The sequence below is a fragment of the Tenrec ecaudatus genome, chromosome 2 (genome assembly GCF_050624435.1).
Source record: "Tenrec ecaudatus isolate mTenEca1 chromosome 2, mTenEca1.hap1, whole genome shotgun sequence".
Lineage (NCBI taxonomy): Eukaryota > Metazoa > Chordata > Mammalia > Afrosoricida > Tenrecidae > Tenrec > Tenrec ecaudatus.
In genome coordinates this window covers 238,677,363-238,702,601 of record NC_134531.1, presented here as the reverse complement: position 1 = coordinate 238,702,601, position 25,239 = coordinate 238,677,363, and the positions used below count along the sequence as shown (strand labels likewise).

Sequence of the window (25,239 nt, the reverse complement as noted above, 5' to 3'; positions counted from 1 at the left end):
TGTATCGCCCAACTACTTTACCACACGATGTCCTTCTCCAGGAATTGGTCTCCCCTGGAAACATGCCCAAAGCGTATAAAATGAAGTCTTAAATCACATCCTGTGCTAAGGTGGAGTAGTAAAGATGTCCCCAAAGGAACAAAGGAAAGGGCTTGGTTTTCATCTACTATTAATGTCCGGTGGTTATCCAACCCTAATCTTGTCCATTAGTATAGTAGAGCTTGCCCTCCAGTACAGGATTATAGACATATGCATATAAAGTTCAGGATTATAACATAATCACAGAAGAAATAATGACTAGAAGGGCCATATAGCTCAGCTGACACAGTTAATATACATACCTGTGAAAAGCAAGCCAGCAAGCACAGACATCTAAAGGTGCGTTTGCATAGACAGGTAAATTTTCTTTTTTGATGTTTAATATTTTTACATTTTTTTACAATAAGTAGAATTTCAGAATATAATATTAAATTGTCTTTTAAAGAATCAGGTTTCTTTTAGGAATATGCAGGAAAGGTAAGTCATACCAAATTGTCCATCTGTTGGACTTTGGTCTACTGACCGTCAGGGAAGAGTGAAAGAATCACTTTTTAATTGGGCTTTTTTAATGGGCTGATACTTTAAGGCTCATAGTTTTTATATGGTACATGCAATTTTAACTGCCGCTGCATTGTTTTATGTATTCAAGTTGAACACTTGACGTGTTTCCCTTGGATCTTCAAACTGATCTAACCATGAAGGACACGAGATTATACATCGAGGTTGCCTGGATGAAGTACATAACACATTCAAAATAGAAAAGCACAGCCTATAAGTGCAGTCAGAATGAACTTAAACTTGTGAAAAGGTGAAGGGCAAAGGACTGCCGCTTTCTCGGCCTAATACAGAGCATGAAAACAAGTATTAGTGTGAGGTGAATTGTATTGTTTTAAAAGGGATGGTTATAGATTATTGCCAACGTTATTTTTTAGTTTCTATCTCCTCTTTCCAGAAGAACTGAAAATAGTGGAATGAACATAGTTATGTGGAAACAATTGAAATGCAATAAAAGTACAGGGAGCAGTAAAAGAGGATTAGTATGTCTAAATGTATTCAAATCTCCAGAGTCAGACGAATTCCATAAGAGGACCTGAAAATAATTACTGATCTAATCACAAAACCACTTCATAAATCTTTGAGACTTTGTGTTGCAGAGAGGAGGTGCGAGGAGCAGAGAGATGGGCAAATACTGCAATATTGATAATGAAACATTGGGACTATTTGGTGCCATTTGATTTGGAATGATCAGTTATGATTTTGCAAGCATATTTCTAACATTCCTCACAAAATATAAACAATTTGAAAATTTGGGTTTAAAATCAGCAACTTCAGAAAAATCAAATGGCTTATATTATCAATTCTCATAAAACTTTAGAAAATTATAATAAAATAATGTAACCTTAAAAAGTAATTTTAAAATAAGTATTAATCTCCAGAGACTTCCTTGTAGTAATTCCATAAGTAATAGTCCATATCTTGAATATGGCTTAGGGATGCATTGTTTCTGTATTTTAGCAATGAATTCATGAGAATTTCTCAAAATGCCTATAAGGACAGATAGGTAATATGAATTAACTGTTGGCTAAATTGAGCATTTGCCTGATATTTGGCTGCTAACTGAAGGGTCAGTGGTTAGAAATTACCAGCCACTCTGTAGGAAAATGATGGGGCTTTCTGCTCCCTTAAAGAAATCCAGTCTAGGAAACTCACAGGGGCAGTTCTTCACTGAACTCTAGGATCGGTATGAGTCAGCATTAACTCAACTGCCATGAATTTGGTTTGATTTTATAGGTAAATCATCCTAAGAATAAAGCCTAGATCTTCATCTAGTAATTCATCCATTACTCAAATCAATAATATATTGGAAGACAGATATAATGACAAATATCTTCTTCTGAAATATTGTTGATCTTCTACTACTTGTCAAACATTTTTAAACAGGTCAAGGATAGAGTAGTGAATATTTAAATGAGAAGGAAATGTATTAATTAGAAAAAATGAAAATATTAATTAGAAATAGAAACGGAGTTTCCTAGACTGTAGTTCTTTAAGGGAGCAGAAAGCCCTATCTTTTTCCAATAGAGTGGCTGGTAATTTCAAACTGCTGGCATTTCACTGAGCAGCCAAAGGCAAAAGCATTATGTCACCAAGGGTCCTATAAATACATACAAATTTATTTGCAAATTAAATAGATAGGCAGAATGAAAGTAGAGATAAGGAAAGAATAAAATACTGTCATCTCTCAGACTTTTCTGATATCCTGTTTCTTATCTAGACTCCAGAGGATAACATTAACTGTGGTCAAATAGTCTGGAAACATGTCTGAATATTCTACTATGGGTTCTGTGTGACCGTTGCAATCAATTTTAATAAATTGATGCAATTGACTTCTGACACATCACCTCTTTCTCATAATGACTCTATTAGTCATTTTACTATGACTGTCCAAACCTGCAGTTTATCAACCCACAATTATTTCTAGGAAAAATAAAGTTTAACCGGCATTCAGTTCAAGAAACTTGTTTTCATTCATGTGCTTCACTTCAAGGATAGATATATAATATTTATTTTACTAAGTAATACTTTTAGTTCTCTACAGGTTTTTATCAATTTTTCAACTAATTCATAGTTTATTTGCATTGATTTACTTTAATAATGCCCATTTCTTTAACTATTATTTTCTCTAAGAATATTAAAAAATCTACTATGGATGAAGTAGGCCTTAGATGTGTAAATGGCTGGAAAGTCTTCATCTTACATACTTTGAGCATGGTATCAGGAAGGACAACTCCCAGGAGAAGCACAGGGCATTGAAGCTAAATTACCCAGTATGACTCCTCCATTCATCATTTTTGTAACTCTCAACAAATGATTGGTTGGAACCATACAAATCGTTTGTGTGGAATACTAGTGGGAGGGATTGGTCAGTTTTCCCATTCAGCTGGGTAAAAAGTGAGCTACTTCAGAAGAAGGAACAAAGAACCCACTGCTCGTGACAAAAGAAGAGCTGGAAGCAAAGCTCAGACAAACTAGGATAGGATAGGAAGCAGGGGCACAGTGCCTAGACTGGTGACAGAGCGGCGGGCTTCCCAGTCATGGAAGAGTATAAGGCCTTCAGGAAGTTTAAATAAGCTTTCTAATACTTTAGCAGGCAAGGCAGAAGTTCAGGACGTGTGACTGAGTGGGTAAGGACCAGAGAGAGATGGGCATATTTGCGAAGAATCATTGCAGACAAAACCATTGTTTCCTTATGTTTTCTTAACTTGACATATAATCTGCTATTGTTGCTAAAAACCACGTAATCATGAGTACTGTCTTTGAATTCTGTGTGACCTTTACAATGGATTATCTGATCTAATTGAGAATTAGAGGGCTGAGGTGGGGACAGTTGTCAGAATATGATTTTTTAAAAAGATGAAGATTTGAGGCATGTGTGACATGTTTGGGTGTATAAGAATTTTGATTTTCTTTCTTCCTTATGATCCTAGAGAAGGTCAGATGTGGTGAAGCACATACAACAGAATGAAACACTGCCACTCTGTACCCTCCTAACAACTTTCAGTTTATTCGTTGTTACAGTCATTGTGCCACGCTATCTCATTGAGACCGTTCCTCCTTTAAACTGACATCATAATTGGTAACGTGCAGTTCAATTATAAAAGAGGAATCCCATTAACAACACAGATTAACACAATGGCTGAAATTCTAGGGTCAAATATGACAAACGTTGTGAAGATGTTTCAGGACTGGAACATATTTCATTCTCTTGTGCACAAGTTGCTATGAGCCAGAAAAAAAATCAATCTAACAAATAACATAATAAGAACAGACAGGCATTAGTGGTTCCATGGTAAAATTCTCACCTTCTATGTAAGGAACCTCAATAAAATTTCTGGCCAATGCATGGTCTACCCAGCCACCAATTGCACTTGTTATAATACGACACAGGTCTCAGAGCAGCTTTCTGATTAAGGACAGGGAAGAAATATCTTGTAATACACCTTTGAAAACAAGCAAGTGAAACCCTACTTAACATTACAATAGTCTGATTTACATCTAATCATGAGGATGACACAGGAAAAGGCAGCATTTGGTTTTATTGTGCATGAGGTCACCGTGAGTTGAGAATGGAGTTGTTGGCATCTGAAAAAAAATAACATAATAATTACATCTTAGGTCATGTTCCTCAGAACCAGAGTGTGATACAGGGATTCTTATACTCATGATTTCAGAAACATGTAAGGCAGTGAGGAAAAGTACATAGAGGGACGAGGGAAAGACTAAAACCCGAATGTGGTTTTATCGGGAATTACCAATCTATGTGGAATCCCCTGAGGATCTGGGGCCACTTCAGATCCCTGGACTGCTCCACATGGAGATTCTTATTCATTAGGTTGCAACAGGAACCTTTGGATCTCTGTTTTCACCATTTCCTGAGGTGATTCCAATGCTCAACCAAGTGTGGGAACCTAGGGGCTGAAGTAAGATTTTGAGCTCAGCTGAAAATGTTACATTTGAAAGCACAAATAGTTCTGGAAGATGAACTGCCATGCTAGAGTTGTCTCCATACGATAAAAGATGGGTTCACTCTAAGAGCCTTTTCCAAGAGTGAGGCTAGGGCATAGCCACACAGATCACAGGCATTGCCCATGAATGATCCCATTCCATATGGACCATCTTTCATGAAAGAAAGATTCATGCACAGGACATTTCTGACCCCTGCCATCACTGGCAATGAGAGCATCAGCCTGGTAAAGAAAATCTGGATATGTCATCAACAATATTCACTGCCCAGGATAATAGAAGCAAAAAGCAAGGTAAAAAGGTCATGAAGTGCTATGCAATTGGTTTTAACCAATTGAGGTCCTATGCATAACAGAATGAAACATTGCCCAGTCTTGCCCCATCCTCACAATTCTTCCTCTGCTTCAGCCTATTGCCGGAGCCTGTATCAGCCCATCATGAAACGGACCTTCCTGGTTTTCATTGCCCATATACTTCACCAAACATGATGGTTTTCACCAGAGACTGGTCTCTCCTGACAAAATGTCCGATATATGACAGAAAAAGGATACACATCCTTACATACAATGCGTCTTCTTTCTGTAGTTCTTTCAACACAAAATTAACTGTTCTATCAAAAGTTCATGGATTTTTCCATTTTCTTCACCATCAACATAATTTAAATGCACCAAGTCTTCTTTTGTGTGCCTTATTCAATGGCCAGCCTTCACATGCATTTGAGACAATTGAAAATACAATGGCTTGGGCTTAGTCCTCTTGGTACTCCTCCCTGCTTTTCAATACTCTAAAGATGTCTTGTGTGGGGTTATTCAACACAATGTGTTGTTTGATCTCTTGACTGCTTCTTCCATGAGCATTGATTATGGAGCCAGACAAGAAGAAATGCACCGCAGATTTAGCCTTTCCTTCATGTATGATGATATTACCTATGGATGAAGTTGTGAGGATTTTACTCTTCTTTATAATTTTGTAATCTATAGTAAAACCTGCAAGTACTTTAAATCTTCCTCACACTCAGCAAGCAAGATTTCATCATCTTTATATTTCCAATTGTTCATAAGCTTTCTTCCAATTCCAATTCCACATTCTTCATCATATGATCCAGATTCTTTGATTATAAACTCAGCATAAAGATGGAATAAACATAGTACTCAGCACTGTTGTACACTTCTTATTAAAATTATGCAGTATTCTCTTTTTCTGTTCACAAGTGGCTCTTGTTCCATATACAACTTTGACATGAGCAGAATGCAGTGCTCAGGAACTCCCATTCTTCTCAAGGTTCTTCATAGTTTGTTAGGATCCACACAGTCGAATGCTTTGGCATAATAAGTAAAGCACAAGTAAACATGTTTCTAGTATTCTCTGCTTTGAGTCTGGCATCAGCAATTATATCCTTTGTTCCATATCTCCTTCTGAAACTGGCCTGAACTTCTGGCAGCTCCCTGCCAACTTACTGCTGAACTTAATGTTGGATGACCTCCAGCAAATTTTACCTTGCATGAGTTATCAATGATTTTGTTCTATTGTTTGAACATCCTATTGGGTCACTTATCTTTGGAATGAGTACTAATATTTTTCAATTCCAGTCAGTTAGCCATTAGCATTCTTCCACATTTCTCAACATAGAAATGTCTAGTGATACATCAACTTCTTGAAACATGAATTGACATTCCATTAATACCTGGAGCCTTGTTTTTGGTTAATGCTTTCAGTGCAGCCTGATATTTTTATGTCGATACAATTCATTCTTGCTCATATCCTACCTTCTGAAATGATGAAATATAGAATAGTTCTTTTGGGGACATTGACACTGTGTATTATTTCCATCTTCTTTTTATGCTTCCTGCACCATTCAGTATTTTCCCATAGCATCTTTCAATATTGGAACCCAAGTTTGATTTTTCTCTGGATAGCTGTCAATTTATTATATACTGAGCATGTTCTCCTTTTTGCTTTTTTAACTCTAGATCTTTGCACATTTCATTATACTATTTTACTTTTATATTGAGCTGCCCTTTGAAATGTCTATCCAGCTATTTTTATTTGTTTTTCCTTTTTTGTCCATTTTATTGGGAGCTCTACAAATATTCTAATAATTAGATCAAACATGCTTGTACAATTGTTGCCACCATCATCTTCAAAACTCTTTCTTATTGCATTGTTTGGAATCAGGTCCTCTTTATCCCCACCCTCCTCCACCCTACCTCCAAAGAGTCCTTGTTATTATATTAAATATTATTATTTTTTTTATTTCTTTTCCCACTCCCATATCTTACACCATCCAATGTATCTGTTCCCCTGCCATTCTGTTGTCTGTTCCCCTCGAATGGGGTTATATAGTCATCATTGCTATCAATCCACACCACCACCACCCCGTTCTCTTTTTGAATCATTTATTCCATGTGCCTTAGCAAGTTTTAAAGTCTCATCTAACATTCAGGATGATCTTTTGCTTCTTGTATTTTTAAAAACCTTTTACTCTGTCATAATATTCTAGATGTCTTCCTACATCTCAGTAGGTCTTCTGTCATCTGTTCTTTAGATGTTCTCAGTTGGGATATATTCAAGGTTATATTTTAGCCTGGCGAACTTGTTTTCACTTTCTTCAGCTTCAATCTGAACTTACAAAGTAACCAGATGATGGCCTCCTCCACAACCTGCCCCTGAGCTGGTTTAGGTTGCTGACATTTGATTTCTCCATTGTCTTTTCCCACAGACCTCTCAATTTGATTTCTGTGCATTCCATATAGAGAAGTCCACATGAACAATCACTATTTGTGTTGTCTACAAAAGGTATTTGCTATGAACAAGTCATTGATCTTGAAAAATTCTATCATGAAATCTCCAGTCTATTTCTCTTACCAAGACTGCATTTTATTTATTATTCCAACTTCAGTTCCTTCCTTTTGTGTACAGCATTTGCATACCAATTGCCAATATTTTTTAATCCTTCGTGATTGCATACTTGATTAATTTCTGATTGAGGATATTGGCAGAATTCTTCATCAGTAGTTTTTTCATTGATGTATCAATTTGAATATTTGTATTGATTGGGTTTCCTTGAATGTTGTTAGATATACTCCGATCACACACCATTATACTTAAGGAGAAATCTTGAAATGTCTTTGTTGACAATTCCTGCAATGCCATTTTTCTTGATTGTATCATTACTGGCATAGTAAACCATATTATTTCCTGATTCAAAATGTCCAGTCCATTTTAACTCACTAGCACTGCCTAAATTATTTACCTATACTGAATCACAAAGTCCTTAGGTTATACAAATAATTTGCATTTCACTAATAATTTAAAGGGTGGTTAAAACTCATTCAGAGACATCTCACACACACACATACATGCTTGCTAATCTGATTCTATTAAGATTATGACTACATGACCATATGGAAAAGTTATAATATGTAACATATGGTATTGCCATGAGCTAGAATTGAATTGATGGCAAATAGCAACAGTCATAATGAAGAAATTAAAAGTCTTGTTAGAGAAAAGGCAAAGTAATCATTCACAGGAAAATAAAGAGGCCTGGTGGGATAGTGGTTTTCATTGGGGCTTCTCCTCAGGAGAAGGATGAGGCCTTCTATGTAGGTCTAAGAAACTCAGTGGGGGGGGGAGGGGTAGGGGGGGCTCTACTCTGTCCTATTAGGTCACTATGCATTGCAATTGACGCGATGGGATTGAATTTGGTATTTGAGTTTTGGGAGATGGGATCGAGAAGTTTGGGCTGGGAGATAAGGGAAAGAAAGAGAAAAGCAAATGATATTTGAATTATATCCTCTGATATCAAACATATGTTGCTTAAAGTGGGCTATGCAGTCCTGCCAGAATCCTAATACTCTTCCTTAAACTTACAAAATAAATTTTATCTTATGTATGTGTTAAATAAGACTTATACACAAAGGAAGCAATAGTTGCCTTGATTAGATATTCAGTTATAAACATAAAACATGAAGTATATATCCACCAACTCATTGCAATGAAACATACGTATAATCACTACCCAATACATTCAAGTAATAGAAAAAATACTCAAATTATAGGCAATATAATAAAACCATGTTTAATATACAAATGTAAGTGATCTGGGACAAACGCAGCTTATTTTCTGCAGAAAGCAATTGTGTGTGTGTGTGTGTGTGTGTGTGTGTGTGTGTGTGTATACAGTAAGAGTATTATGAAAATGGTGGAACAGAGGGGGAAAAAAATGAAAGAAAGAAACTAGTATGGCGGCCATTTCTGACCATTTCTGGCTACACATGGAGAAAGAGAATCCCTGTCATCACCAGTTCAGAGCCTATTGCCATGAGGCAATGATCACATATGCCTCCATACTCTGTCCTTATTTATCTCATTGTACCACCAACTGTTTTTCCCACAATACATTACTTTTATGCTAGGCTTTATCATCCATTGAAATGGCCCCACAGAACTCACCCAAACACTCATAATCGAGGGGGTTCATGATGGAAGTTAACAAGTTACCACAAGTTAGGATCAGTAAACAGTATCTGTAAGGATAGATGCTGTCTTCCACCACAACATGGCTCCTCAGTGAGAAGCTAAAGTGCAATCTAGTCATCAGCCTCTTATCTCTTTGGTTCCTTGTGCTTGCTTTCATGAACCAGGAAGGTAGATCACTGTGCTTTCTCAAAGTCTCTGCACTGATATCCTGTTCTACTTTATGGTCTCCTTAACTTGGTCTATGGTCTGTCCTGGTTCCTTTCTCTGTGCCACAGCCTCTGGTTCCTTTGATCTCTACCTCTGCTGCTAAGACAGAGCTCTCAAGTCATTGTTGACTCCTCTTCCTTGGTGGTCCTTGCATTTCTCTTATTGTTCCTGCTTCTGAGTTGGTTTATCCATAGTGAAGGGCAATTGCAACTAAAAGTGACCAAACCCCTCTATTAACAGTTCACATATCTTAATTGCATGGTTCCACCTATCATTCCATGGGAGTTAGTAGACAGAAAAGCCATATTGGAACTTTTTACTTCACCAAAGTTATGTAACATAGATATGCATATAAGTATCCTAGGTGAAGTTCATAGTCTTCCATTGGCTACTAACTGAAAGGCTGAAGGTGAAAATCTACTCAACAGTGCATCTGACCTAGTGCTATCAATTGACTTAGTGCTATCAATTGTAGCCATTGAAAATACTGTGGATCACAGTTAAAATCTCATTGTACTTCTCTTATCAAAGGAGGAGTAGAATAAATAGGTCATGTGTAGAATGTATTATATCCCAATTCTAGGAAGAAAGTGATTTATCTTGCAATTATGGACAATGTAATCAGAAATGTATTAAAAAATAAACACAATGAAGGTTTTGCATATAGTGTTTTCCTGGTTTCACAACACAGAGCTATTTAACATAGGTGTATCTATAACTGTGATAACACTGCCAGGTTTTGATTTTGTTTATAGTGCCGTAGGGATTCACCACAGCCTGTGGCAAAACAGACAAAGCAGCATCTGGCGCTGTTTGGTGGGGGAAGGAATTCTACTTGCAGAGCACGGAATGTTTGCTAGCAGAGATCGACTGTGTAAGATTTCCGTCTCTATCCTCTAATATACTCTTTGTTCTCTCAATTTATACAACTTTGAGTCGAAATAATCCTTTTTATTGCAGAGCTACACACATCAAAATGAAAAATCTCATTAAATCAATTAGAACACTCCTCACAAAGCAAAATGATTTCTCCTAAAGTGCTTGTCATCTTACTTATACATTTCATTAGGCATTATTGAGAACTCAATGGTCTCCTACATTTACTGAAGAACATTTCAGTAACAGTAATATAGTTCTGTTTTTTCCAGAAATCATATTGAAAAACTATGCCTTTTTTTTGCCTTGTTTAGAAATAAATGACCTATCCCTTAAGCACTGTTATTATTGTCCTTAACACACACACAAACACACATATAAAATCGTAATGAAACACTCAGAAATAAATGAAGTATTACAAATTAAGTTTTATTGGAATATAATACAAATAGATCCCTTATATCTTATTTTCTTCATTTTGTTACACCATGCAACTCTATTACAATTGTGTTTTTCCCTATAATTTCATATACTTGATTTCTCTGATTTAAGTGTTTCCTCCTAGAAACAATCACATTTCATATTTCAATATTCCTTAATATTCTAGAATCTTATTTGAAACAAGTGTCATATACCAGTCTTAAACACAAAACTGTAAAGCACAATGACAACAGAGTCCTTCCAAAGCAGAGGCACATCCACCTCCATGGAATCAAAAGGTACTTTCTAGCTACTGCCTACTTTTGACATATGTATTTGACCTCGATTCTTAAGAAAGAAGTTCAACTACCAGTATAAGAAGCATATTTATTCTATGGACATGTTTGTTGCTTTGTGTATGTGTGTTCAGATTTTAGATTTTATTAATCCCTTGGTTTATTTTCCTTGGCTGTCATGAGTTTATTAATTAACCTTTGGTTGGTTCTTTTGTTGGTCAAAAGAATTAAACAAAATGTTAATAAACCATAAAAATTGGACGGTGAGAGTTTATGTCAAATACATGGGGCATGTTATCAGGAGAGACCATACCCTGGAAAAGGACATTGTGATTGGTGAAGCAGAAGGGCAGCCAAAAAGCAGAAGAACCTGGTGTGGTAGTTACATAATCTGGTGTCAATTAGGAACTTGCGAGGATTAAGAGTGAAGGGGTGGAGTCTAGACTGTCAATCGGGGCATAGGCAATAAATTCTCTGTGTGGGCATAGCTTTCCTCTGAGAATTCTGGGAATTCCTGTATTTCCTCCTTGGAGGCAGGAGATACTATCTCTGCTCACTCCCTGAGAAATGCTCTGCTGACAAGATCCATGGCACCACGCTGACAGACCCGTACCGTGGGAACTGGATTTAAGTAGCACCTGCTTGGTTTAGTTGAAGTAGACACCAGAGTCTGCAGTCACACAGCAAGTTGCACAAACTTAAAACACAGCTTTATTTTCTTCTCCATTTAAATAGCCAATCAGGCCTCTGAGGATTTTTACATTGAAGAATCCTGTCCAAGCAGATTCTACTTGATATTGTGTTATTGTAGTATCCATTTTTTGTGGGGTGGGGCTGGGGTGTGATGTAATTTTACATTGTCTAAGAGAACCATGCAGCAGTTAAAGCAAGTGACACGGGTAATCAGGAATTGTCTTCATGAGCTCTCCTAGCGGTGGATGCATAATACATTCATAAATATAAAATCAACTTTTCTTTCCCCTCAATTTTTGTCTTAAACAAAAGCTTCCAAGATGGAAAGAAAGAGACAGGCATCAAAGAACAAAAAATCATATCATTGGCTGCACACCTCCATGATAGTATCGCTGAAGACAAATGGGTGCATAAGCAAATGTGGTGAAGAAAGCTGATGGTGCCTGTCTATCAAAAGAGATAGTGTCTGGGGTCTTAAAGGCTTGAAGGTGAACAAGCGGTCATCTAGCTCAGAAGCAAAAAAGCCCACATGGAAGAAGCACACCAGCCAGTGCAATCAGGAGGTGCCAAAGGGACCAGGTATAAGGCATCATGCAAAAATATATATATGTGTGTGTGTGTGTATAATATATATATACCATATTGAATGAAGGGGGAAGAGCAGAGTGGAGACCCAAGGCTCAAGTGTCAGCCACTGGAGATCCCCTCATAGAGGGGTTTAGGAGAGGAGATGGATCAGTCAGGGTGCGAGGTAGTACCGATGAAGAACACAGCTTTCCCCCAGATCCTGGATGCTTCCTCCCGCCAACTACCATGATCCAAATTCTACCTTGCAAGACTGGATAGGGCAGAGGTTGTACACTGGTGCATATGGGGGTTGGAGGCACAGGGAATCCAGGGTGCATGATACCTTCAGGACCAAGGGTGTGAGGGGCGATGCTGGGAGAGTGGAGGGTGAGTGGGTTGGAAAGGGGGAACTGATTACAAGGATCCACATGTGACCTCCTCCCTGGGAGATGGACGGCAGAGAAGGGGGGGGGGAGACTCCGGGTAGGGCAAGATATGACAAAATAACAATGTATAAATTACCAAGGGCACATGAGGGAGGGGGGAGAGGGCATGGAGGGGCAAAAAAAAAGAGGACCTGATACAAAGGGCTTAAGTGGAGAGCAAATGCTTTGAGAATGATTGGGGCAGGGAATGTGCGGATGTGCTTTATACAATTGATGTATGTATATGTATGGATTGTGATAAGAATTGTATGAGCCCCTAATAAAATGTTTAAAAAAAGAGAATAAAAAATTTAAATATCTCTGTGACCCATTAGAGCATTGTAATATAACATACCCCATTCCATAATATATTTAAAACAGATTTTTAAAGGTTTTAATGGGTTAGTATCATCTCTATAAATAGAGATAAAATTCATTTTAAAAATTACTTTAGTCCATTTATGGTTGCAATTTACATTCAGATGGAATATAAACATGTGTGATGACAGGGCATGCTCACACTATTACTTTAATTGGTATATAATATATCTCATATATATTAAAAATAATTACATCATTTACTAATCTATAATTCAGCATTCTGATTCTGATGACTTCTGCCATGACTATGTCTTTCTGAAAACATCAAAGAAAATAATCTCAACCTCATGCAAAATAAATTCTTAAAAGAGGCATAGTTAGAGAGAGATAATTTGGTAAGACTTTGAAATTTATTACCAAATTACTCTCAGAAAAGATCATGTCAATCACAATTCTGCTGGGCAGTATACTCTCCTTATTGTTGTTGGTAGTCACAGTTGAGTTGGTTCAGACTCGCAGTGACCTTGTTACAACAGAACATTTAGATGGTCTTACCTCATTTGGCAATCATTATTTCTGAGTCCTTTGTAGTCACTCTGCCAATCCATGTCATTCTGAATCTTCTTTTCTGAAGTATGTAAAAAGTATAGGAGAATCTATTTTGCTTCACTATCTCATACTATTAATATCACATTTTAAAAGTTTTATCTATTTAATTAGTATTAAATGTACATAAAACAATTTCAAAAATAACCTCCATGCGATTTCAGTACATAAATTTGCCCAGTTAAAAAGCCCTTGGTGTGTATAAGCATTAATTCACTATTGGCATTCGACAGAGGGAGCAATTCATGAAGGTTGAGAATGAATTTACTAGATCTTGATTTTAAAACCAGCTTTCCTGTTTACTTGCAATGTTATTTCCAACTACTTATTTGGTCCTTTTATACTTCAGATCTCTCATTTGAGAAATGGACATCATTTTGAATTAATAATAAAAATTTGGAAAGACTTGTATTTAAATATTTTATTTTAAGAACATTAATTTCTGTGTGTGGCTGGTGTACATGAAGGATCATTTGTAATCTGGAAAAAATTTAGATTCAAAATTACATAATAATCCAATAGCAAAGTTGAATTCAACCACAAATTTCTATGTTCTTTGTCCTTGTAATATTTAAGGGTCTATTTTAATCATATACTGAATTTCAACAAAACATATACAGACTTTTGAAAAGTGATTTAAAATAGTTTCAAGAGGTTAGTAACATAGTGCTATGATTGCATACTTAACCAACATTTTTTGTTGTGAGGGACCATTGAATTGGTTCCAATACGTGGACTGTAACATTGACGTGCCCCGCACCATCCTCATAATTGTTATGTTTCATCTCATTGCTGCAGCCACTGTGCCAATTCATTGTGTCCAAGGATTTCCACTTCTTCATTCCCCCTCTGCCGCTACCAAGTAAGATGTCCTTTTCTAAGTACTGATTTCTCCTCACACTTTCATTTTTTATTAATTGAGAAAAACCTAGAGCACTTTTAGACCTCACAAAGTTGTTGCTTTCAATATAACTCATGTAATTAACCCTGTATTTATAAATATACTGAACTTTTAAGAGGAAATATTGGAAGACATGTCTGAAATAAAGAAAGAAAGCAATTAATGATCAGTCTTAGAGCAAGATGATTTAGAAGTAAATCAAATACAGAGAAAACCATATTATGTAGAGAGAGAGAAAAAGGAATCTTACAACATCAGTATTCAATATAGTAATCTCTAGTGACATATGGCTATTTAAAATAAAATTAAACTAGACATTCAGTCTCTCAGTTTCACAAAACAAAATTTAAGTGCTTAAGAGATGCATGTATCTAGTGAGTACTGTATTGAAAAGCACACTCACAGATTTTCATTATTGTAGACAGTGCCTTGTTAGTACATTAAATAACATTAACAGAGGGAAAACATTGCATCTATAATTATTAGCATGTCATTGTCAAATGTTCACCCTAAGGATTCTTTGTTCAGAGAGAATACAAGAAATAAACCAATTACACAGAATACAGAAGGAAAAATAGTCCAAAGCCTTGAAGTTGGTGCAGGTAGGTAGGGAGGTAGAGAGACAGACAAAGTACAAGAAAGAGAGATTTGAAGTTACAAGATTAAATATAGAAATTTTAAATTAAATTAATTATGATATTTAAGGTAAATTTATGTGATATAATTAAAATAAGAGGCATTTAAGAATATTAGTTAAAGCAAGTGGTTGAAATACAAGGCTCAAGCTTTGAAGTGTAATGAAGCAGAGAAATGGAGAGTTGTAGGGAAGCTTTTGCTGGATGTACTTGATAGCTATGACATTCTCTCACATATAATGTTTAAGGAATGGTGCACCCATGCTGTAGGCTCAAATTTAGATGTGAGTGCTCTTAGAGAGTGTCAGAGACTGTTATTTAATTCTGTAATTAATTTCAAGTAATGATATCAGGGTTCAAGAAAAGTGCTTCACTATGGCTAATAACACTTACTACATGAATGTGGGAGTTACATAATCTGGTGTCAATCTGAGAGGATTACAAATGGAGGGGTGGGGTCTGGCCTGTCAATCAAGAACCAATAAGGCCTCTGTATGGGCATAGCCTTCTCCTGAGGATTCTAGGAGCTCCTGTATTTCCTCCTTGGAGGCGGGAGACACTTCTCTCTTGGCTCAGGCTCACTCCCTTGGAGATTCTTTACTGACCAGGCTGACTCCCTGCAAAAAATCCATAAGGAAAAGTTACATGAACCTACCTTGATGCAAGCAGACCTCTGGAGCTGAAGAAGACACATGGTGACCCCTGCCAGTGTTGAGATGCTTACAATGCCACTGAATCCAGAAGACTTCCACACACTGGCCTGTGATCATCCTACATTCAACGTCATTACATGTGTTTCATGACTCTGAAGAGGACTTTATAGATTGGTATTAGACATATATGCTAATATTGGACTAATGGCCTTGATCTGGACTGGGCTGGGATATTTTCTCAATATTCAATTGCTCTTATATATAAATCTCTTTGCTATACACATATGTTTATGAATTTGTTTCTCTAGTCTACCCAGACTAGTACAATGAACAAAGATTTTCCAACAAGCTGTGAAAATATCTACTCAATATATTTTTGTTTACTCTAAGTATGTAGCATAATTATTTAATCCATTGTGTTATTTTTTATATTGTGAACCAGATAGTGGGATTGCATTTCTGATAATAAATTTACATTCAACAATTTAGGCTACTTACCAAAACCCTCATTGGCTTACCCTACCCACTTCCTGTAATTTATTTTCTGCCACTTCACTTGTTGATCAATTTTTCCCTTCACCTAATTAATAACTTTCAATACTCCAGTCCAGGGGCAGCAATTATTTTATTTCAGAGTCACATGTACTTACTGAAAAACTTACTTATGGCTCACAAGCCATAATTTTCTGATCTCTGCTCCAACCTATCGTTCCTTCTTCTCTTGTCCTCCTTATTCTTTTAATAGTGGGCTCATTCAATAGTTGCACCTTTGTGACTAATTACACTCTGCATAATGTTCTCCAGGTCAATCCATGCCTTGAGGTGCTTAGTGGTTTCTTTATTGTGTTTTAGTGACACATAGTATTCCATTTTGTACAGGAGGGATAACTCCTAAAAAAAAAGAAAGAAAAAAGTTCCTCTGGGAGGAATTCCTTATTACACATTTTTTCCCTAGCAACTCGCTCTGCATTAGTACACACAGTGGTGTTGCCTAGGAAGTTCTCTCTGGTCACAGTGATTTTCTTTTTCATGAAAGCAGTTTCACTGGAACCCTGTCTTTTGTGATTACTGATTTAAAAGAATGGCATGTGACTGGGAAATGTTGTGTCCTGCTCAGAAAAAATGCTACAGAAACTGTTGTGATGTTGAATACAGCTTGCAAGGACAGCACTATGGGGAAAACTCACGTGTACCAGTGTTTTTCTAATTTCAAAAAAGGTGAAATGTTATGACAAAACTCATTCTGGGCATCCGTCCACTTCCCAAATGGACATAAATGTCAACAAAATTTGTGCACTTGGGCTTGAAGATGAGCAACAGATCATTGAAGAGATAGAGAAGTTATCTGGGACTGTCTTGGAGCTCAGTTCAGCAAATTTTAACAGAAGATTTTGGAATGAGGAGGGTCACTGTGAAATTTGTGTCTTGGTCATTTCAGGTAAATGACTGTTTAGTAAAAATATGTCATCCTCTGAAAGGACTGCTCAGAAGCGACCCAGTCATTTTTTCCAAGGTCATTACTAATGATGAGACATAGTGCCATTCTTACGATCTTGAAAGCAAACATCAATCAAGTCATTGGAAGATGCCATCGTCACCTTACCCCAAAATTTCATCAATTGGAATCAAAGATCAAAATGATGCTCATTTGTTTTTATTTTGTTGGGTTTTTTTTCACGTGAGGAGGATTGTAGAGAGTCGCTGAGTTTTAACTGAAGTATAATAGTGACTTTATGGGGTGTTTGGGGACACTGTGTAACCGGAACATTGGGGTATTGGTCCTATGTTTTCTCACATTCCAAAATGCCCTGTGTACACTGAGAACACAGGTGCATTTGTGAAGATAGAATTAGTCTCAAGGAATTGTTTGTGCCCAGATCAATTTTATCACCATGTTATTGTTATACTATCGGCACTGTGCACCCTTTGCCCCATTAGATATACAGCAGTACTTTGGAAATAAAATTTGTCATTGGATCATCAGTCCACTGACCACTCTTTCTTTGGGTCTTCATTCACTTCAGGTCCATACCACTGGATGGTAATAGAGTATAGTGCATTTGGATTTGGTTCCACCAGGTCAGATTGTTAATCAAGCTTTCTGAGGTTCTGAAAATATTATGTAACAGTGTGCAACAAAAGCAGGCCTGACTTGTGGCAGGTGGGGGACTGGTTTTGCCACCATGACAATGCACCTGCTCACGCAGCCATCTCAGTGTACCAGTGTTTGGCAAAAAACAGCATGCCTCTCTTGCCCCACACACCTTACTCAGCTGACCTGACCTGACTCTGTGTGACTTGTTTTTATTTTTTCCACAAATGAAGAGGGACATGAATGGATAGTGATTTGATGATACAGAAGTAAAGAAAAATATGAAGGTGATGCTGTCAGCCATCCAAACAGATGAGTTTGAAAATGTTTCCAAGAATGGAATCACAGATTTGACAAATGTATTAAGTATAATGGAGTGTACTTTGAAAGCTATAGGTTGTTTTGCTAAAAAAATTAAATACATAGCTTTGGTATACAAATTCCATATTTTGGGTGGTAGCCCTCCATATGTACCAAAATGTTCTACTGTTAGTTATTTATTTAGGTTATTCTTTCCTTATTCTTGGTATGGTAAATGGTCTCCTTCTATATCCAGCAGAGGAATTACTGAGTTGTATGGAATTTTTAGTCCCAGTTTTGTAACATAGTGACATAACATTTTCCTCAATGACTTCATATTTTTATAAACCAGCCTGCAGTATTTAATGATCAAATCTATGTAGCTTCTGGAGTATTTTTAATTTGTTTTTGGTTTATTTATGGTTGTTGCCATTGCTTTAGCATGATTCTCATTTCCAGTGTAAGATTGCTCCTTGTTTTTGCTTTGATTTACATCTACTATATGGCTAGTGAGCTTGAGCATTTTTGCATATATTTATTGGCCACTCAGATGTCATCTTTGGTGAGATGTGTGTTTTATCCATTGGCATATGAATTATATATGAGTCTATAAGGGGGCACAATGAACTGAAAATATATCTTCCCTATAAGATTACATAAGTAAATTTTAATGATGAAGATATAAAATTATACTTCCAACTTTTTAAATGAATCAATGAGACCATTTTTTGATTATGATAACAGTGTTTGACTCTTTCCAGGGAGAGCAAAACAAGATGGGGCTGAGAGTGAAAATTAAAGATATTCTGATATTTATTACCCATTTATCCTGAGGAAAGGTGGCCTAATAAATGCTTTTAAATACAAGCATACCCCTTCAATTAGCATGTTATTAAGTATGAGTATGAAATATGTCTCAGATAAGCTGGAAATTAATCACCATGGGAGGCTATTAATTAATTTCAACAGAAGAAAGGGGAAACAATATTAGGTAATTGTTTCTATTTTCAATTACAACACAGTTACTATATTCGCTGATATAAAGAATTATGTTTACCAAGTTTTCAATACGTTCTAGCCTATAATGCATTTTCAGATACATTGCCATTAGCAGTAATCTTTAACTAAGGCTAACAAAGCTGAAGAAGTAGACTAAACTCATGCATCAATTCTGGAATAGATCTGAGTATCTGACCTGTTTGTTTTTAGTATAAATATGAATTCTAGCAAGAAATATGCATAATTTCAGGATAAAGCCTCTGGAAGAAAGCATTAGAGAACTAATTCATACATTAATCTTTTTTTCCTAAGAAGATAAATGTATAAGCTGCCGAGGAAGAATAGTGGTCTATTACCTTTAAAACTCCTTAAATGAAGGCCCATGGCTAAACTTGTTGGTGGCTTTTTTGCTTTGTAAGTTCAACTTTCAAGCCTGTACTACATGCAAGCTTTGAAACGTAAAAAAAGGAGAGAAATATTGCAATTTTATAATCAACTCAAATTTTACTTTCTGACTCCACTCTAGATGTCTTCCAAACCAAAGCAAACTCACTTCCATGGCGTTTATGTTGACTTTTAGCTATCGCTGTGGGTTTCTGAGACTGTCACTGCATATAAGAGTGGAAAGCCTGGTCTTTCTCGTACAGAGCTGCTGGTGACTTTGAACTGGTGACCATGTGGTTCGCCACCTAATATGTAATCACTAAGTCACCAGGTCTCTCACAAGAGGTCTTCAGTTGTGGCACATAATTAAATTTAGCATCAACCAATCAAGAGTTTTCTCTTATAATGATTTGTTTTGTACTTGTTTTATACAAGGAGAGATCTTCAAAATGTTCATAAAAACCAGGGTTAAAAAAAATCGAAAAAAAACTTTTTTTCCCAGAATTTTTTTAAACCTTCTCATATTATGTTTTTTTTTTAATTCTCTAGTCAGAATTCCATACCTTTGTCCTCAGAGGTGATCATTACATTCATTAAATTTATTATCCTAACCAATTTTCTGGACATTTATTTAATTATATGTGACTATGACAAAAGTCATGTTGTATTTATTAGAATGCTCATTTCTATAACTAAAAAAAGAAAGAGTTTTTGTTACTCTACACTAGGATTTCATAGGTTTGTCCTAAGTATGAGCTGGACTTGAATTGATTCCATTGCAATTGTTTGGTTTAAGTATATTATATTATATTTGGGTATAATATAGTATATTACTAAGAATTTAAGGAAAATACAAGGAATATGTATCACAGCAGAAGATGAACCACTATGCATCTGTGTGGCAGTTACATAATTCCTGTCAACTTGCGAAGAGGTGGAGCTTAGCCTGTCAGTCAGGTCACAAATTGATGACCACATTGGGAGTTGCTGAAGAGTTAAATAGCTCACAGGAGGGTGGATACACTCTCTCTGCTTTGTCTTCCTGCTGATAAGTCACATGGAGCTTGACCTGGGAGCTGGAGGATTCATGTGGAGACCCACCCCAGTGCTGAGATGCTTCAACTGCCATTGGTTCCACAAGACTTTGCACTCAGTAGCCTGTGATTTTCCTGTACTCAGTGCCATTGCATGTGTTGCATGAGTCTATAGAAGAATTTATAGACTAGTGTCAGAGATATGGCCTAATATTGGACTTATGGACTTGCTCTGGACTGGGCTGGGATGTTTTCACAATATACAATTGATGTTTGATATAAAGCTCTTTCTTGAACACATATGAGTGTTTATGAATATGTTTCTCTAGTCCTCTTGAACTAACACAACCTATCACAAGTATTGACATTCCCAGTCAGCTGAAAACCTCTTTCTTTCTATATTTTTGAGAATTATTGTATGACAATAATACCACAATTTACATTTATCCTATCACAATTCTAGCTCAGAATTCTGATCCTTATCCCAGTGGTCTAAAATCTATGTAATAATACTACTACAAAAAATTTTAAAAGCAGTTGTCAGGGAAAAGCTTACTTTTCAAATTGTTGAGGAAATTCAGCTCCTGTACATGTCAGCTAAGGACCATTTGGAGCCAAACTGTCCACAGAATTATGGCTCATCACTCCTTTCCTCTGTGTTAAAGTCAGCAAAGACAGGCTGAAACTTTCGCATGCTTAGAATCTCTCTTGCCTCTTGGTACAGTAATACTTTTAAGTAGACATAGTTCTTCAATTTTAATGGGTTTAAGTGATGAGATTGGGCTCCCATGGGATAATCTAGGTATGTTAGATTGGATTCTTAAGAGAAGTAAAACCAGTTTCATATATGGGATGAAAGAAATGTATATCAATAAAATGCTTCACACATTTTTGGAGAAGATACGTCCAGTGCAGTCTAGTTTAAGTATGCGGGTCATATGTTAAACTGGAGATGTTTCCTGAATTAGAGAGCTGCTGGACTGATAAAGAAGGAAGAAGATAAACTAGGAAGCAGAAAGATGAACATGAAGACCACAGCTGTTGGATGCCGAGAGGTAAAACCCAAGAATCATACATCAAATGGCAGGTGAAATGGAAGGTTTTGATGGCTCCCAGATTCAACACACAGTATGGCAGTCCCCTGGCTCATGTTTAAAAAACAAAAAGCATGGAGGTTAGTCAGCCAGTTCCAGGATCCAGATCAGCATAAAGTAAAGAAGACCTCCAAAACAGTTGTTATACATGAATTAGACCAGTACCCTGAGGAAACATCATCTCCTGTGGAGACATCCCTCCTCCTTAGTATTCCCATAGCTGCTGGCTGTTCACAGCAGGATCTATCATGCAACCGATTACATTGTGTCAGATCACAGCATAGGGGAGATCTCAACTGCCAAACTGCTGAGAATCTAGCCTAATTATGTTGCCACCAAACATAGCTAACACACCAGGATAATCACCAACTCTCCTGATCATTTAACAACACTTGTACCTCTTCTCTCTGTGTAATATAATAAATCCCCAGATTTAAGAATTATGGGTGATTTTGAGGAGAACCATTTCTTGGCCTGCCATAACTATTTTTATAATTATTTAAAAATGATATTCATGAAGGTATTTAAATTTAATCTTTTTAACATATTAATTACTCATAAAATGGATTTGACCCTGTAGACAATTATGTGAAAATGAAACCAATAAGAGATATCCTTACAAATCTACCTTAAATTCATTCTATCCAATGACTGTATCTCCACAACAGGATTTCTGGGGCTAAGAGATAGGCAAAATATGAGCAAGAGCATGGCTCCTTCACTCCCACTAGGATGGATAAAAGGAACTCTGGTGACATTGTGGGTTAGAGAATGGGTTGCTAATTGCAAGGTTGGCAGTTCAAATCTCACCAGCCACAAGTCAGGATTCAGATGAGGCTGTTATTTCCCATAAATATTTTTAGCACTGCTATGCGTCAGAATCAACTTTGTGGCAGTGGGTTTTAGAAAGGGTAATTCAAAAATAATGTGAAATAACAAGTTATAGAAAAGATAGGGGGTATTGGAAAATTTACCTATCACTAGTGGTAATGTGATATGATACTGCTTTTGTGTAAAATAGCATGGTAATTCTTCAAAAAACTAAAGCAGAACTATACCATAAAACAACAAGCTTAATACCAAAACAATAATAGCAAAATAACTAAACCCACAGGGTGGATTGAAATGCATAGCAACCCTCTTAGGCAGAGTAGAAGTGCCCTGAGGTTTGTAAAGTTGTGTTGTTGAGATTTTTGAGTCCATTCTGACTCATAGCAACCCTAGTTACATTAGAACAGATAGGGCCCAGTCCCATGTCATTCACTTCCTTTTTTAATTTATTTTTTTTACAATACCCTGATATCATGTCCAAAATATGTGAGACAAAGTTTCACCATCCATGCTTTCATGGAACTTTCTGGCTGCTTTTCTTCTAAGACAGATTGTTGCTTCTTTCAGCATTCCATGGTACTTTCAAGATTTGGCACCAGCACCATACTTCAAATGTATCAAGCCTTCTTTGGTCTTCATTATTCAATGTCCAACTTCACATGCATAGACGGGGATTGAAAATATCCTGACTTGCCACAGACAAACCTTAATCTGCAAAGTAGCATCCTTGATTTCCAAACCTCTAACGTAATCTTGTACAGCAAATTTGACCAATTTTTTCCCAAGATTTCCAAGAGCATTCATTGTGAATCCAAGCAGTACAAATCTTTAACAACTTCAGTCTTTTCTCCATGTATCATGATGTTACCTCTTGGTCAATTTGTGAGGATTGTTATTTTCTTTATACTGAGTTATAATCTATACTGGATCTGTGATACCCAGCAATCCCACTGTTATGGACATATCCAACAGATTTAAAAGCAAACACATACATGTGCAGCAATGTTCACTGAAGCATTATTCAAAATAGCCAAATGTAGAGACAACTAAATTCCTATAAATGGATGAAATAATATGTTTTTAGATATTGCTTGGTCTTCACTTGTGTGATTTTTTTCTATATCCTATTTTGGACTGTACTTTATTTGCTTAAATATTTTAAGTATGAAATTATGCAGCACATTTCCTAGTACTATGCCACTGAAGGGCACTTAGGTTTAAAATTGGGTTATAAGGCAACCCACAGACTGGGAGAGGATTTCTAGCAATGGTACAAGAAAGTGCTTATCATGAAAATCTGCAGTACCCTCCTTGTCTGCAAAAAGAGGAAAACAGTTATCCACTTGAAGAAGTTGTCAAAAGAACTGAAAAGAAGTTTCACTAGGGATGACACCTGGATGTCTAATAAACATATGAGAAAACGCTCCTGATCATTAGCCATCAGAGAAATGCCCATCAAAACCACCATGAAATGCCATTTAGCGCCCTTGAGGCCGGCCCAGATCAGAGTATCAGGCAGCAACCAACGCTGGAGCGGGTGTAGCCGTACAGGAACCCTCCTCCATTGCTGTGGTCTTGTAGCTATGTGCAGTTGCTATGGAAACCAGTCTGGCGATACTTAAAAAAATGAAAATCGATCTATCTTATGACCCAGCCATTTCTCTACTGGGAATATACCCATTGAGGTAAGAAATAAATCGCCTCCGGTCATATATACTCCAATGTTTGTTGCTGTTCAATTCACAATCGCAGAGATGGAAACACCCTAAATTCCCATCGGTAGACAAGTGGATCAGTAAACTCTGGCACATACACAATGGAGTACTGTGCATCGCTAAAAAGCACTGATAAGCACACGAAACGTCTTTTCACGGGAAGAGTTGGAGGAAATTATGCTAAGCCAAGTCATCCAATCACAAAGGAGAGGTACAGCAAGCGTCCCCTGAGGTAAGTGTAATCAGCACAGTAGGTATAGAAGAGAAGCCACTTATATCACAACATTTGGGTTGAGATATAGGGAGTCGGGAGGAGGTTGGACCAAACCCAAGGAGGTACATGTTAGTCTAACACAAAAATGGGGAAAGGAAGGAGACAAGATGTGGGGGTGGGAGGGCAAAAGTGAAATGATGAAGGAGGGAGCAGGGTGCTAATCCACCCAAGAGGAGAGTACTGGTCTTGTCTCCACAGAACCGGGAGTGGGCATGCAGACCCTAGAGCAGTGCACCAAACCATGAGGACGAGGTGGCCAAATGGAGGAACACATGAAAAGAGAGAGCTACAGGGCTGGCCCCAACCAGAGCCAAACTGACCCCCTCCCTGGAAGTGAGTAGTCACAGGGACTGGGTAATAGGCATCAGCAGACACATAACAAGCAAACACAAACATATTGTTGAGAATGAGGGGGTGTGGAGCAGAGATCCAAAGCCTATCTTAGACAATGGAACAATCTCCCCACAGAGGGGCCACAGGGAAGGGTCGAGTCAACCAGGGTGCGATAAAACATCGATGAAACACATCATATTCTTCTGGTTCCTTGAGGCTTCCTCACCCCCCACTACCATGAGCTCAGTGTTGCTTCTCAATTCAGACTAGACCGGGACATGTACACAGGTATAGATAAGAGATGGGAAGCTCATGACACACAGAATCCAGGAACAGAAGTGGGAATAGTGATACCAGACAGGTAGGGGGACGAGGGTGGGGAGGAAGGGAGACAGGGGGAACTGATCACAAAGATTGACACATAAACCCCTCTCTAGGGGTAAGAAAAACAGAAAACATGTGGGAAGTAAAACAGTGGTCGGTGTGAGAGATGGAAATAATAACAATGTACAATCCATCAAGACATTATGAGGGTGGG

The 25,239-nt window shown here is 37.2% G+C and overlaps 1 pseudogene; it reads right to left on the bottom strand.

Annotated features, from left to right (window-relative positions):
* Positions 1-23,183, bottom strand: part of LOC142440560 (ATP-dependent RNA helicase DDX19B pseudogene) — a 41,426-nt pseudogene extending 18,243 nt beyond the window's left edge.
* Positions 23,184-25,239: the final 2,056 nt, after the last annotated feature.